Genomic DNA, 14784 nt, shown 5'->3' with positions numbered 1-14784 from the left:
GGATGAAAGATCTGAACTTCTTTCCTTCAGATCTGAACTTTTTCTTCAGATCTGGACCGTATATGTATATTATGCTTGGAAAGTTATGCTGGATGAAAGATGTAAGCTTTGTTTTACAGATCTGGACCATGTATGTATTTTATATCTACAAATATGATGAGTAGAACATGGGTAGACGAGAAAAATGATGTGTGATAAAATGATGAGAGGCCTCAATGTTTACGATGTTTGAGATGATCCAGTCGTCTAGCGGAGTATAGATGACAACCATGGACTTTTCTAGGCAGTCCGTTGGAATGCTAGAAGACTCGCAACCTGTAGGTGTTTTTGAAGATGTACTCCATCCCCCCATGGTTGCCTTACAGACACATATGGTTGAGGAATCCCCTTCGCAATAGTGTCCATCCCGATGAATTTCCTTAGGATAGGTCCCTTAGAATAGATGCTTTAGGGACGTAAAGTGAGGATAACGGGAACGGGTAATCGGGTTAATGATTTGATGAAAATAAATAATGAACTTATTATTGTGGGTTGAAAACCCTATATGCTCACCAGGCTCCCCAGCGTGACCCATTCAGTTTTATTGTATTACAGGTAGTGGCAAAAGCATAGTTGGATGATTTGACGAGAGACTACGGATTTGAGGCCAAATAGTGTTTTGTGGCCTAAGATGTTTATTACTTTTTGGTTTATGCTTATGGTATGTATCGATTATTGACATCCTGAGTTTTTGTAATGTAATGAAAATACATTTCTTTCAGAAATGCTTTGATAAAATTTATATCATACTATTTTGTTTTGGGAACAAATTCCGCAATACTTTTCTTAAGAAGTTACTCTGATTTTCATTAACAAGCATAAACAAAATCGGTCTTTTCTGGCATTAAAAATGAGGATGTCACAGTTGGTATCAGAGCATTAGTTTAAGCGAACTAGAAATTTATAGGATTTCTAGACTTAAACTTAGAATGCTAAGCGATGATCGTGAGATGAGTGTCTTCCATATTTTAGACACGAGCACTAGTTTATTTTAGGAAAGATGCCTAAAATGCTTTTATGTGCTAAATGCTTTATGCTTTCCTTATGTGCTATTATTTGTTCGGATCTATGGTATGTTGTCGATCGGATCTGGAAACCTTATGTGTTTAGGATTCTAAGCGTTCGATTACAATATTAGAACTAGCATGTAACGTTTCGGAGTCATAAGGAGAATTTAAACGTCTATCATGAATAAAGATCTGAATTCACCTAATTTGGTGTATAGATTGAAATGGCAAGAACCTGAAGCGGAGCTGGAAACGCAAATGGAAACAGGAATCAGCAGCCTCAACCCCAAGGGATTGAGCAAGTGCCAATCGTAGAAGTTGCACCCGAGCCAGTCACTATGGACGGAGTACAAGCCATGATTCGGGCAATGATAGCTGAACAAAGGGAAGAGATGAGACAAATGTTGCTGAATAACAAAAGTGAACCTTTGATGCCTGTTGAGCAACCAGAACTGAATGACGAAGAGTTTGAAGAAGGGAATAACAGTCGTACTGTCAGTCAGGTGGAACCACCGGTGATCAAGAGGAACAACCATGATGAAGGAGTCGAGAGGAACGAATGCAAGTATAAGGACTTCACAACCTGTAAGCCATCAAATTTCACGGTGAAGGAGGATCCAATTGGAGTCATGGACTGGATATCGGAGATGGAATTGGCTTTCATAACATGTGGTTGCAAAGGCAAGCTACAGACCACATTTGCAGTGCGTCAGTTCAGAGGTGGCGCTGTTCGCTGGTGGAACACTCTGGGGAAGACCCTAAGTCCCAATGAGCCACTGCAGTTGACATGGGCAGAATTTTTGGTACACTTCAAGCGCAAGTACTGCTTAGCCCAAAATATGCTTGAGCTAGAGAACCAGTTCCTGACATTAAAAAAGGAAACATGTCCATTGATGAATACACAAATGCCTTCACTGACAAAATGGAGTTTGCTTTGCGCATCGTTCCAGAAGAGCTGACGAAAGTTGATAAGTATGCAAAGGGAATTCCATGGGAGTACGCTGTGCCAGTCCGCCAGGAACCTACTCTGGAGGCAGCTATCTGGGCTGCCAAGTCTGTTGAGGAAATGATAAAGGGGAGAGCCGCCAGCAAGGTTGAGGTTGGCGAAAAGAGGAAGTTTGAGGGGTCGTCAAAATCTAACAAGAAGAACAAGTCTAGTCCAAAGAAATCTGGAGGAGGAGGAAACGAAGCAAAGTGGTGCGAAAAGTGTAAAAAGAAACACTCGGGGAAATATTGCGAGGAGGTGACTTGCTACAAATATGGAAGGACAGGGCATTACGCCAATGAGTGCACATCCAACAAGAAGGTGTGCTATGGATGTAATGAGGAAGGGCACATCGCTAAGGATTGCCTGAAGAATAAGGAGGCGGCAAGGCCCAATGTCCCACTGAAGCCAAAAGCCAAAAGCCCAATGTCCCACTGAAGCCAAAAGCCAGAGCTTTCCAGATGACCCTGGAAGCCGTAAAGGAAGCAGCGGACGTCGCTTCAGGTACCTTTCTTGTAAATGGATTGCCTGCCAATATATTGTTTGATTCTGGAGCGAATTACTCCTTTATATCACATAAATTTGGTGGAAGACTAGCATTGCCTATGGAAAAACTTGATGATGATCTAGTTGTAGAAGTTGCTAGTGGCAAATTCATACCTGTTAGCAATTGCATTAGGAATATCGTCATCGACTTGAACGGAAACGAATTCCATGAGGAGCTGTTGCTTATTGAACTAAATGGTTTTGATATCGTACTGGGAATGGATTGGCTTAGCACCAATGATGCCGAGATACTGTGCAAGAAGAAGATAGTAAGAGTGAACCCGCCTAGGAAAGAGTCATTTGTGGTCTATGGGGACAAACGTATAGTGAATTCCGGAATCGTTTCCCTAATGAAAGCCAGTAAATGTTTGTCCAAAGGATGCACATCATACTTGGCATTTGTGATCGATGCTAAGAAAGAGAAGAAGGAGATGCAACAAATACCAGTGGTGTGTGATTATCCGGAAGTCTTTCCCGAAGATCTTCCTGGATTGCCCCCTGATAGACAAGTGGAGTTCCGAATAGACTTGTTACCAAGAACAACACCAATAGCAAAAACACCATACCGATTAGCACCGACGGAGATGAAGGAGCTTATGACGCAACTTCAGGAGTTGTTGGACAACAGTTTCATTAGACATAGTTCATCACCCTAGGGAGCTCCGGTGTTATTCGTGAAGAAGAAATATGGAAGCATGAGGATGTGCATAGATTATAGAGAGCTGAACAAGACAACGGTGAAGAACAAGTACCCATTGCCGAGGATTGATGACCTTTTCGATCAGCTGCAAGGTTCGAGTTATTTCTCAAAGATCGATCTTAGGTCAGGGTATCATCAGCTGAAGGTACGAGAACAAGATACTGAGAAAACCGCGTTCAGAACGAGGTACGGACACTATGAGTTCTTGGTTATGTCGTCTGGACTAACCAATGCTCCAACAACATTCATGGATTTGATGAACAGGGTTTGTAAACCATTCCTCGATAAATTTGTGATAGTGTTCATAGATGACATTCTGGTTTACTCAAAAAGCGATCAGGAGCATGGCAAGCACCTGCAAGAAGTTTTAGAAGTTTTGAAGAAGGAGAAGTTGTACACAAAGTTCTCCAAATGTTATTTTTGGATTCAAGAAGTCCAATTCTTGGGTCATGTGGTTAAACAAGAAGGGATCATGGTTGACCCAACGAAGATTGAAGTTGTGATGAAGTGGGAGCGACCAAAGAGTCCTACGGAGATCCGAAGCTTTCTGGGATTAGTCGGATATTACCGAAGGTTTATCCAAGGCTTTTCTTCGATAGCTGCTCCATTAACAGCTTTGACCCATAAAGGAGCTACTTATACTTGGAGTGAGAAGCACGAGGAAGCATTTGAGAAACTAAAGAAGAAGTTATGTGAAGCACCAATTCTTTCTCTGCCCGAGGGAGTTGAAGACTTTGCAGTCTATAGTGATGCATCTGGAGTTGGGTTAGGTTGTGTTTTGACCCAAAGGGATAAGGTGATAGCATATGCATCGAGACAATTGAAAGAACACGAAAAGAACTACCCCACTCATGATTTGGAGTTGACAGCGGTAGTATTTGCACTAAATATATGGAGGCATTATCTTTACGGCATGAAGTGCAAGCTTTTCACTGATCATAAGAGTCTTTAGTATCTCTTTGATAAAAAAGAGTTGAATATGAGGCAACGACGCTGGCTAGAGTTGCTTAAGGATTAAGATTGCGAGTTACTTTACCACCCAGGTAAAGCAAATGTTGTAGCCGATGCTTTAAGACGAAAAGTGAGCCTGGAAAGAAAAAGGCCAAGAGCATTGAGAATAGCAGTTGTCTCGACGATTGTGGAAAGTATCAGGAAAGCTCAAGAAGAAGCTTCAGAGAAGAATGACCGAAAGGAAGAACGTTTGGGAAAAACGTTAGTGTTCGGTACAAACAATCAAGGACTGAAGGTATTCCAAGATCGGATTTGGATACCTAAGATGGGAGGAATAAGAGATCTTCTGATAGAATAAGCGCACAAGACCATGTACTCGATTCATCCCGGTAGCACTAAAATGTATAGGGACCTAAAACCCTACTACTGGTGGCCGACAATGAAGCTCGATGTTGCGAAGTATGTGGCAGAGTGTGTGACATGTGCGAGAGTTAAGGCACAACATCAGAAACCGTATGGGAGTTTAGAGCCTTTACCTGTACACATGGGTAAATGGGAAGACATCACCATGGATTTTGTGACTAAACTGCCCATGACGAAGAGCAGTCACGACATGATTTGGGTGGTCGTGGATCGTTTCACTATGAGTGCACACTTCATAACAGCCAACGAGAAGTGGTCTATGGATAAGCTCGCAAATGCTTACGTGAAGGAGGTAGTAAGACTTCACGGTGTTCCTCTTACGATTGTATCAGATCGTCATAGTCGTTTCACGTCAAGAATCCGGAGGAGTCTACAAGAGGAATTGGGTACGAAATTGTGTTTAAGTACAACTTATCATCCGCAGACCGATGGTCAGAGCAAAAGAACGATTCAAACGTTGGAGGATATGCTAAGGGCGTGTACCCTAGAGTTCCAAGGTAGCTGGGATGAACACTTACCTCTGGTAGAATTTTCCTACAACAACAGTTACCATTCGAGCATCAAGATGGCACCTTATCAAGCCTTATATGGACAAAAGTGGCGTACGCCGTCTTGTTGGCTTGAAGCCAGAGAAAAGCAGTTTATGGGCCCTGAGATAGTCCATCAGTCTACTGAAAAGCTGAAAGTGATGAGGGAAAGGATGTTAGCAGCTCAGGATCGTCAAAAGAGCTATGCTGACAAGAAGAGGCGACCAGTGACATTTGAAGTTGGGGATTAAGTTTTGCTCAAAGTCTCACTGTGGAAGGGACTTATAAGATTTGGGAAACAAGGAAAGTTGAGTCCACGGTTTATTGGACCGTTCAAAGTTCTTCAAAGGATTGGGAACCAAGCTTAAAAGCTCGAATTACCCGAAGAACTAGATGGTATTCATAACACATTCCATGTGTGTTATTTGAGGAAGTTCACGGGAGAAGTTCCCGACATAATTCCAATTTCAGAGTTAAGGATGGATGAGAATAAGAGGCTAATCGAAGAGCCCGAGGCGATTGTTGACCGTAAGACGAAGAAGTTGCGACGCAAGATGTTCGACTTAGTGCTTGTGCGATGGAAACATTCGAATGGGCCAAATCTCACCTGGGAAACGGAGAGTGACATGATGAGTCGCTATCCGCATCTATTTGTTGATGCATGATTCCGAAACGGAATCATCCTAAGGGGGAGAGAATTGTAACGCCCGTGTTTCTGGGATAAGCATTAGTAGATGATGTAATAGTCTAGGTCAACCATTGTAACTCATTTGAAAGTAATAAAAAGGAATTTCTCGAATATTATGTGAATTATGTGTTTTTGTGTGCTTATTACTTGTTTATAATAATATAATAAATAAAGGATAAAAATAAGCGTCAAAAATAAAATGTTAGATAAGCCCGATATCGATAAAGAAAGTTGTAGTGGTCGTGACAAGGATTTCAGACATATAAAGAATGCCGAAATCCGACTTATAACGAAGAGGTTAAGGCTTGTCGAAGTTTCGCGACAGAACCGGCACGACACTGCATGACGTAAATAGTGAATTTATGATAGATGACTTTTTAGCCTTGGTGGTCTACACGAAAGCCGTAGTGTTCGTTAAACCGATAGCGTGCATAAAAAGAACGCCTAAATCTGACTCCGTATGAGGAAGTTGTGATTTTTCTAAGTTTCGGATCGGCGGTGCACAGTCCGAAGTTCGAATAGTAGATCGGTCGACTGTTGGCCGACACAACCTACATGAGGATCGAAGATCTCGTCAATAGGAGCTCAACGATAAAAAGACAGACGAAAACGGACATCGGATGAAGAAGTTATGGGTTTTTATCGGACTAATATTGTCTCGGACTGTTAAAGAATATAAATTTAAAATCGATCGAGAATTAGCCGACGAAGTCTAAATGAAAGTTGTATAATACGATCCTACCTACGCGTGTATATAAAGAACGTTAAAAACGGAGCTCGTATGCGAAAGTTATGAATTTTAGAAGTCGAGTGTGCAAATTGTGAGTCTCGTCCGAAGTGTACGCCCCGCGTAAGAGAGGGAACGCCCCTCGTACGCGAGGACTTGGCTCCGGAGGTGACCACGTAGCCCCATCAGTCTTCGGATGCGTGGCTGTATGAACGCGCAACGTAGGCCAAGAACGCCCTGCATACGAGGTACGCCCCGCGTACCCTCGCAGGAACACCCAGCGTAGCGAGGCTTCTCAACCTATAAAAGGGGACCGAGGGCAGCCGAGATTTTTGCTCATTTTCTCACTTCTTTCTCTCTCAACTTTCTCTCACTACCTCCTAACCCCCTCCTAAGTATAGGTAAACCCCCTAGCACCCTAAGCAAGCCCCGGAGCGCTAGAAGGCTCCAAGAAAAAGAGTTTTTCGGTTTGAAACTCTGCCCGCGAGGAGCCGGGTTTTCAAGCAAACTTCCTGGTTTCATCAAAGAAGATTATTTTAATAAGCGAGGTGTTGTCCAAATCACTTTGTATCAGGTGTGTGTATAGTCACTTTCATCTTACATATAGATATGAAGTATTTTATATAAATTATGTGCTATGTGTAAATATATGATATCTGTTTACCTGAGATGTTTGTTGGATGAAAAATCTATACTTCTTTCTTTCAAATCTGAAACTTTTTCCTTTAGATATACACTTTCTCATCTCAGATTTAAACTTTTTCTTCATATCTAAACTGTATACCTTGAGATCTATGTTGGATGAAAGATCTGAACTTCTTTCCTTCAGATCTGAACTTTTTCTTCAGATCTGGACCGTATATGTATATTATGCTTGGAAAGTTATGCTGGATGAAAGATGTAAGCTTTGGTTTACAGATCTGGACCATGTATGTATTTTATATCTACAAATATGATGGGTAGAACATAGGTAGACGAAATAGATGATGTGTGATAAAATGATGAGAGGCCTCGATGTTTACGATGTTTAAGATGATCCAGTCATCTAGCGGAGTATAGATGACGACCACAGAATTTTCTAGGCAGTCCGGTGGAACGCTAGCAGGCTCGCAACCTGTAGGTGTTTTTGAAGATGTACTTCATCCCCCCATGGTTGCCTTACGGACACATATGGCTGAGGAATCCCCTTCGCAGTAGTGTCCATCCCGATGAATTTCCTTAGGATACGTCCCTTAGAATAGATGCTTTAGGGACGTAAAGTGATGATAATGGGAACGGGTAATCGGGTTAATGATTTGATGAAAATAAATAATGAACTTATTATTGTGGGTTGAAAACCCTATATGCTCACCAGGCTCCCCAGCCTGACCCACTCAGTTTTCTTGTATTACAGGTAGTGGCAAAAGCATAGTTGGATGATTTGACGAGAGATTACGGATTTGAGGCCAGACAGTGTTTTGTGGCCTAAGATGTTGATTACTTTTTGGTTTATGCTTATGGTCTGTATCGATGATTGACATCCTGTGTTTTTGTAATGTAATGAAAATACATTTCTTTAAGAAATGCTTTGATAAAATTTATATCATATTTTGTTTTGGGAACAAATTCCGCAATACTTTTCTTAAGAAGTTACTCTAATTTTTATTAAAAACCATAAACAAAATCGGTATTTTCTGGCCGTAAAAATGAGGATGTCACACAATCAAACCATACATACAAACATATGAGCTAAACATGCAAACATATAAGGATGCCCTGGAAACCCTCCATTGTTTTACACCGGGTGCCATGGGAACCCCCACATGATCTTAGCCCAATGCCATGGGAACCCCCACATGGTCTTAACTAAGGATGTCATGGAAACCCTCCAAGGTCTTAAACCCTAGTACCTCGGGAACCCCCTGAGGTGTTTACCTAGGATGCCGTGAAAACCCTCCAAGGTCTTACACCTAAGTGCCCCGGGAACCCCCCGAGGTCTTCTATGCAAGTATCACAAAGACAACTAGCATACCAAATATCACACAACCAACTAGCATACAACATATAACTAATTGCCATGGGAACCCCCGCATGGTCTTCACATAAATACATAATGTATCGATAACACATTCCCAATAATCATCACAACTAAATAAATGGGTCGGCCTTGGTGCCTTTGTAACATCCCGTTTTAAGTAGAGTAATTAAATAATAAACCCGAAACCAAGAGGTAATTTTATTATTATTTTATATTATTATATTAGCTCAAATTAAATAATAATTAGCGGGGTGTTGGTTTCGAGAAACCAAATGACAAGAATTGAGTCTTCGGGGGTTAAAGTGTAAGTTCGAGACTTATTTTGTAAGGATTTCTGAAGGCATGGGTTGTTTGGTAAATGTTGGGCTTAGATTGAAAAGATATTGTAAAAGGAGGGGCTGTTGGGTAAATTGTGGATTTAATTTAAAAGGAGTTTTTGGAGTCAGGGTAGAAATGGTAACATTTTGATTAAATTAGAAAGAAAAGAAGATGGAGGGACTGATCTTGTTATTATGGAAAGATGTCTTTGAGGGGCGGGGTATTTAAACATTACCCACCCGGTAACCCTAACCCTAGACGCTCAAACCTCTGCCGCCACTTCTCCAAGCTCCTCCTCATCTTCAATCGCCGCCCTACACCACCTTGGGTGGCTGGATTCCTTTCATGATTTGAAGACGTGTGTGTGTGTTTTTCTGTTTGCATGTGTGGCTAGTTGACCGGATTTCACAAGAGGGCCACCACCACCACCGTGAGGTGGTGGCTAGCACCTCCGACCACCACCGCCGCCACAGCGCGACTGTGTGTGTAGCTTAGTATGTGTTTGTGTGTGTTCGGATATGGTGTTGTAATATTGTAATTGATCGAAATAGTAAGAAAACTCTAAACCACCACCGGCCGCCGTGTTGGGTGGCGGTGTGCCTAGCTTGCGTATTGACTCGTTTGGGATGCTTGGATAAAATTGGGCCCGATGAAACCCTAGTGGGCCCAAAGAGACTCTAGTGGGTCCAATGAAACCCTAATGGGCCCAATAAGGCCCAAAGCGACCTAAAAGCCCAACCAATGTACTAAAGGGATAATATTAGGTTGGAAAACCCTAATTAGGGTTTGGAAAACCCTAATTAGGGTTTGGAAAACCCTAATGGCATAAAACCCTAATTTGTGGGAATTGATCGGGACACACATGGGAATTATTTAATAAATTTAAAATATTAATTAATGATTAATTGCAAATTAACCTAAAGCAATATTGGACTTAATGAATTAAGTCCTTAGTGGATTAGGTCCTTAATGGGTTAAGTATGAACACTTAAACCTAATCGTCATTTCATGTGAAAACCCTAATTTCACATGGGCCTTGAGTTGGGCCTTTCTTTTGGGCCTCGGTGATTAAGTTATTGATGGGCTATCCAATAACAAGTAAATGGACTTAAAGTAATTGGATGGGCTTTAGGATAAGGCCCATATGAGGGGTTGGGCCCAATTTGGAAAATTGGGCCATAGATGGGACACAATATGGGCCTTGATGATTATGAGATATTGGGCCATTGGTATACCAATAGTTTGGCTAGAATTAATGAATGGGCCTTAAGGAAAGACCATGTAGAGGTCTGGGCCCAATTTGGAAAATTGGGCCATATGTTGGGTTTTGCCCAATATTTGACTTTTGGGCTTTTGTAGTGTGAGTTGGACCTTGGGCTTGGAACCCAATTATTAATTGGGTATTGTTTGATGTTGACAGTTTGGGAATCTGTCAACCAACAGCTGGAGCTTTATCTGCGGGACTTCAGCAGTGCTAGGTGACTTATCGTCACTATACTAAGGGGTCTAAGGCACCAAGGCCGGCCCATTGGATTTGACATCCTAGTTGTTATTGATATATTGAGTTTGAGTTAGTGATGTATGCCAGTTAATATGCTAGTCGGGTAGATCTGTAGGACTACCTGTGATATTGTATGATTATCTGTATGTACATTAGTTATGTTATATGTCGACATGTTATTTGGGATGGGTTGAGGTTGTCTGCTCCGTGCGTTAGCCAACAAACCCTAGAGTATTCCAGATATGAGTTGAGGGTCGGGCAGGGCATGTCAGACTCATACTGAGGACTCGGGAGTATTCCATATATGAGTTAAGGGTCGGGCAAGGCATGCCAGACTCATACTGAGGACTCGGGAGCATTCCAGATACGAGCTGGGGGCCGGGTAGGGCATGCCAGACTCGTACTGTGGGCTCGGTGGCAATCCAGATGTGAGTTGTGGGCCCGGAAGGCAATCCAGACTCACACTGTGGGCCCAGGGGTAATACAGTCTGTAAAGTTGTGGACCCATTGCATGCTGTTCAGTTTGTTATGTTATGATATTACTGATATTGTTATGTGGACTGTATGTGTATCGGTATTTTGGGGGTAACTCACTAAGCTTTGTGCTTACGGTTTTAGTTTATTGTTTCAGGTGCTTCAGATGACTTGGCAAGGCGAAGGCGTGACCGTACACATCCTCGTGTTTTGGACTTATGGTTTCCGAGATACTCTGATATTAAACTATTTTGAAAACACTTTGTAATAATTAATGGCTTTTGGATGTTTGAAAAAGTTTTAAATTGGCTTGATTTTTATGGGTGTTACAAGTTGGTATCAGAGCCTTGGTTTGAGTGAATTGGAGGAACACTTGTATGAATCCAGTCTCAAACTAAGGAAAAGGTTTTCAAGATGATTTTCAGAATTGTTTTCTCAAAATGATTTCCAAAAAGGTTTTCAAAATATCAAAGGAGGATACAGGGTGTACGATCAGCCGGAGCCAGTAAGTAAACCCCAAAATACCATACAGTTATTGATATTGTGATATGTTAGAACAGCATGCTAGTACTAGGCTAAGGATCTTCAGGAATTGCATGATAGAATTGCCTGATTATATGATGCCTGGTAGCCTAGGTTTTTTTTATGATTTGACATCATTACTGTAGTTGCTTAGTGTATGCATCACGACCGTACATAATTAAGATCTTATAGCCTGAGAATGTTTGGTTTGGCCTTATTTCCTATTCTTGTTTGATGAAGGGCTTAGGGTAGGATCAGGTATTCGAAAGTCTATAGGGTCCAGCGTTATGTATGGTTAGCATACACGAGTGCTGCGGGGTTGGTGAAAGTTTCATGGGTGGGATGTGAGTGGCCGAGAGGCCAGTTATGAGATAGTTTAGCATTCCTCTAGGAGTGAGGATTGAGCACTCGCCGTGTTATGTACACATTTAGGGTGTTGTGGTGATACTTGATACAAATATGGGTAGGTGTGGAAGGTAGTATGGGCCCGTACTACTGAAAGCACAAGACCCATACGCGTATCAAGGAAGTCACAACCCCTAGGGTTGGGTTGGGAGTTGGTTCCCTGTCATTATATGGGTTGTCAGATATCTTTCTGGCGTATTACCAGAATGGTGGTTACGATAAGTCTTGAGATCGGATCCAGATTAGGATCAGGAGCTGGCAGCCAGGATGGGCCAATATTGTCAGAGGATCGTGTCAGTGGGATCGTCCGAAAGGAGGTGATCGAGATTGTCCAGGGGCAGTTGTCGGAGATGTTGGGGTCTATCAAGACCGCCATGGTTGAGTATTTCGATGAGCGCTATGCAACCATTGCCGAGACGGTTGCCGCGACAGCTACATCAGCTGTAACGGCGGCAGGGGAAGGAGCTCATCGAGCTTTCCAGTACCGGAACTTGTTATTGGGACGTATTCTGATGCTCAGAGGACTGCAGGTACTTGGGATTAGGGAAATGTTCCGAACTCGTTGCACTCCGCGGATTGAGCTGGAGAAGTTGGTATATGAGTTTCCTGGTTTGAGGCTTAGGGAGTCTTGTTCGATACCGGGATTCGAGTCGCAGGGACTCCGGAAGGGAGTGATGATTATGATCAGTTAGAGTTGTAGCTAGAAGTAGAATGGGCAATAGATGGATTGGATTGTCGTTTTCTAGGGAAAGGATTATGCCCTTCCAATTTTTCAAGCTCCGAGGAGTAAGCAGGCTTGTGACCCCAGGATCAAGTTGTATTCCAGCTTGGGGTCAGTTAGTCGCAGGGGTTGGCGATAGTATCTCAGCGCTGGTGAGCGCAGGTGGGTCGATGTGGCATGAGAAATCTTATAAGGTGTACGCGATTACCATTCCGACCCCTAGGAGTTAAGATCTGATTCGCCTTGGATCTCTTGCAGCGGACAATAAGGATGGGTTGTGCGATCTATTGCACTTTCGAGATTTGAGACTATGTCTTGGGAGTTGTTGTAGCCGGTTTAGGGCAGAGGTTGCTTCAGCTACTGCAGTTCAGATGAGTACGATTGAGCTAGTGAGTGAGTCAGGGTGCGAGACCCTGAATGATATCATTTCTAGAGCCCGAGAGCGAGAGATTTGTTTGGAGCACTTTGGGAAGATGGGTATTATGTGGGAGGCCTGCAGACAGGGCCCCACAGGATGAGTATTCAGCATTGTCAGAATTCAGCGGTTGTATTGATCGTTATTGATTGGCAGATGGAAGCACCAAGGGAAATCGCTTGTTGTTGACGTATTAGTTGGAACATCTATCTTTTGGTCTTTAAGATTTGAGTGTGGGATCATTCAAGCATCAGGAACTGGCGGTTAAGTTATGTTTTGATTTCATACCAGTGGGTGGTGATTAGTGTTCTAAGTGGGGGAGGATTGGGAATTCTCAGGTTGAGCGTTAGCCATTGAAGGTTTTGTTTGTTGCTGGTCAGATTATGGTTTCCAAAGTGGTCGGACAGGCTTTAATCGGTGAACCTCTCAAGGAGTGGGAATTCTCCAAGGAATTCAAGAGACAACAGTTGAGAAGCTAGGAACGCGTCATTAATTCCCTTATGTAGTGTGCTTATGTTCCCTAAGTCATTGGAGTATGTTTCCCCTCGAAGATGGAATAGAAGTTTGATTCGTATCGAATTCGGATTTTGGTAACCTTCGGGATAATCGTGGAAGTCTTCTCGGACTAGTTCGGTATTAGTATAATCGGATCAGTCTCGAGCGAGTATGGGCATTGTGGCGAGTAAATATGGAGTTAGGGATTCCCAAATATGTGATTCTTCGCGTGTATTTGTGGGTATTCAAGGTGGCAATAGGGTTGGTTCGGCTTACGTGCTTGATCAGGTCTGGGTTATAGTCTGCAAAAAGAAAAAAAAGATTTGGATCAAGAGTTCGACTATCATTCTATTATAGGATCTTGTGCGACCATGAGTTGTAGGAGTTTGCTTGGATAGTAACTTATTATATAAGTGAATCGTGCATGGTGGGGTTTTAACATCGTGGCGCTGGTTGGTGTTGAGAAGGACGTTGGTTAGGTTTTTCTTTTGGATAAGGTTGATAGTTTATCAGGAGCATTCCAGTCATGAGCTGAGGGCCAGGTAGGGCATACCAGACTCATGCTGTGGGCTCAGAGGCAATCCAGACCTATGTTGAGGACCTTGTAGGGGTATTCCAGTCATAGGCTGTGGGCCTAGTGATCTTAGTAGTTCATTTCATCTGTTGGAGCACTTTCGGAATGGACACATTGTTGAGGTTCGGGCGAGCCGTAATCGCTGCGAGGAATCAGAAGATTTTGTGCGAAATACAAAGGTAGGTCCTTGAACCTCAAGTTATGAGTTTAGACCTGAGTTTTGTATATAGTGGTATGCTGATTTAGGGTATTCCATCCCGAGGATGACTGGACCCGTCGTAGGCATGCCTGGTATTCCAGCCCGAGGCTGATTGGGCCAGGTATGAGTGTTTGTGCTTACGATCCGGCTATTGTATGTATGTGGTTCAGGAACTAAAGGAAGCATTGTCTTGTTGATCCTAAAAGGGTTAATCTCCCAGTTTTCATCTCATTATTCATTATATCACCGGGGATTGGCTATCAAAACAAGTTTCTCTTGAAGGAGTACCTAATCTCTTGTCAAGAAGAGAATTATAGGTACCAGTGTGGGATTTATGATTCTATTTTCGGGTGGGAACCCCAGGATATCAGAAGTTGAGTAGCCAGTTAGGAGTTGAGTGCAACGAAGTTGACTATGATTCAGAGTGGGCGGTCTGTCGAGGAGACGGACCGACTCGAGATTATAGATTCGGATTGAGTAAATGTGATTATACTGCAAGGGATTCGTTTATTTTCAGGTTTTAGAACCCTGCGAGGGTTGATTAAGGTTG

This window comes from Lactuca virosa, chromosome 6 (genome assembly GCF_052849685.1).
Source record: "Lactuca virosa cultivar CGN04683 chromosome 6, Lactuca_virosa_CGN04683_v6, whole genome shotgun sequence".
In the NCBI taxonomy this organism is placed as follows: Eukaryota; Viridiplantae; Streptophyta; class Magnoliopsida; order Asterales; family Asteraceae; genus Lactuca; species Lactuca virosa.
Note: the sequence above shows the minus strand (reverse complement) of the source record.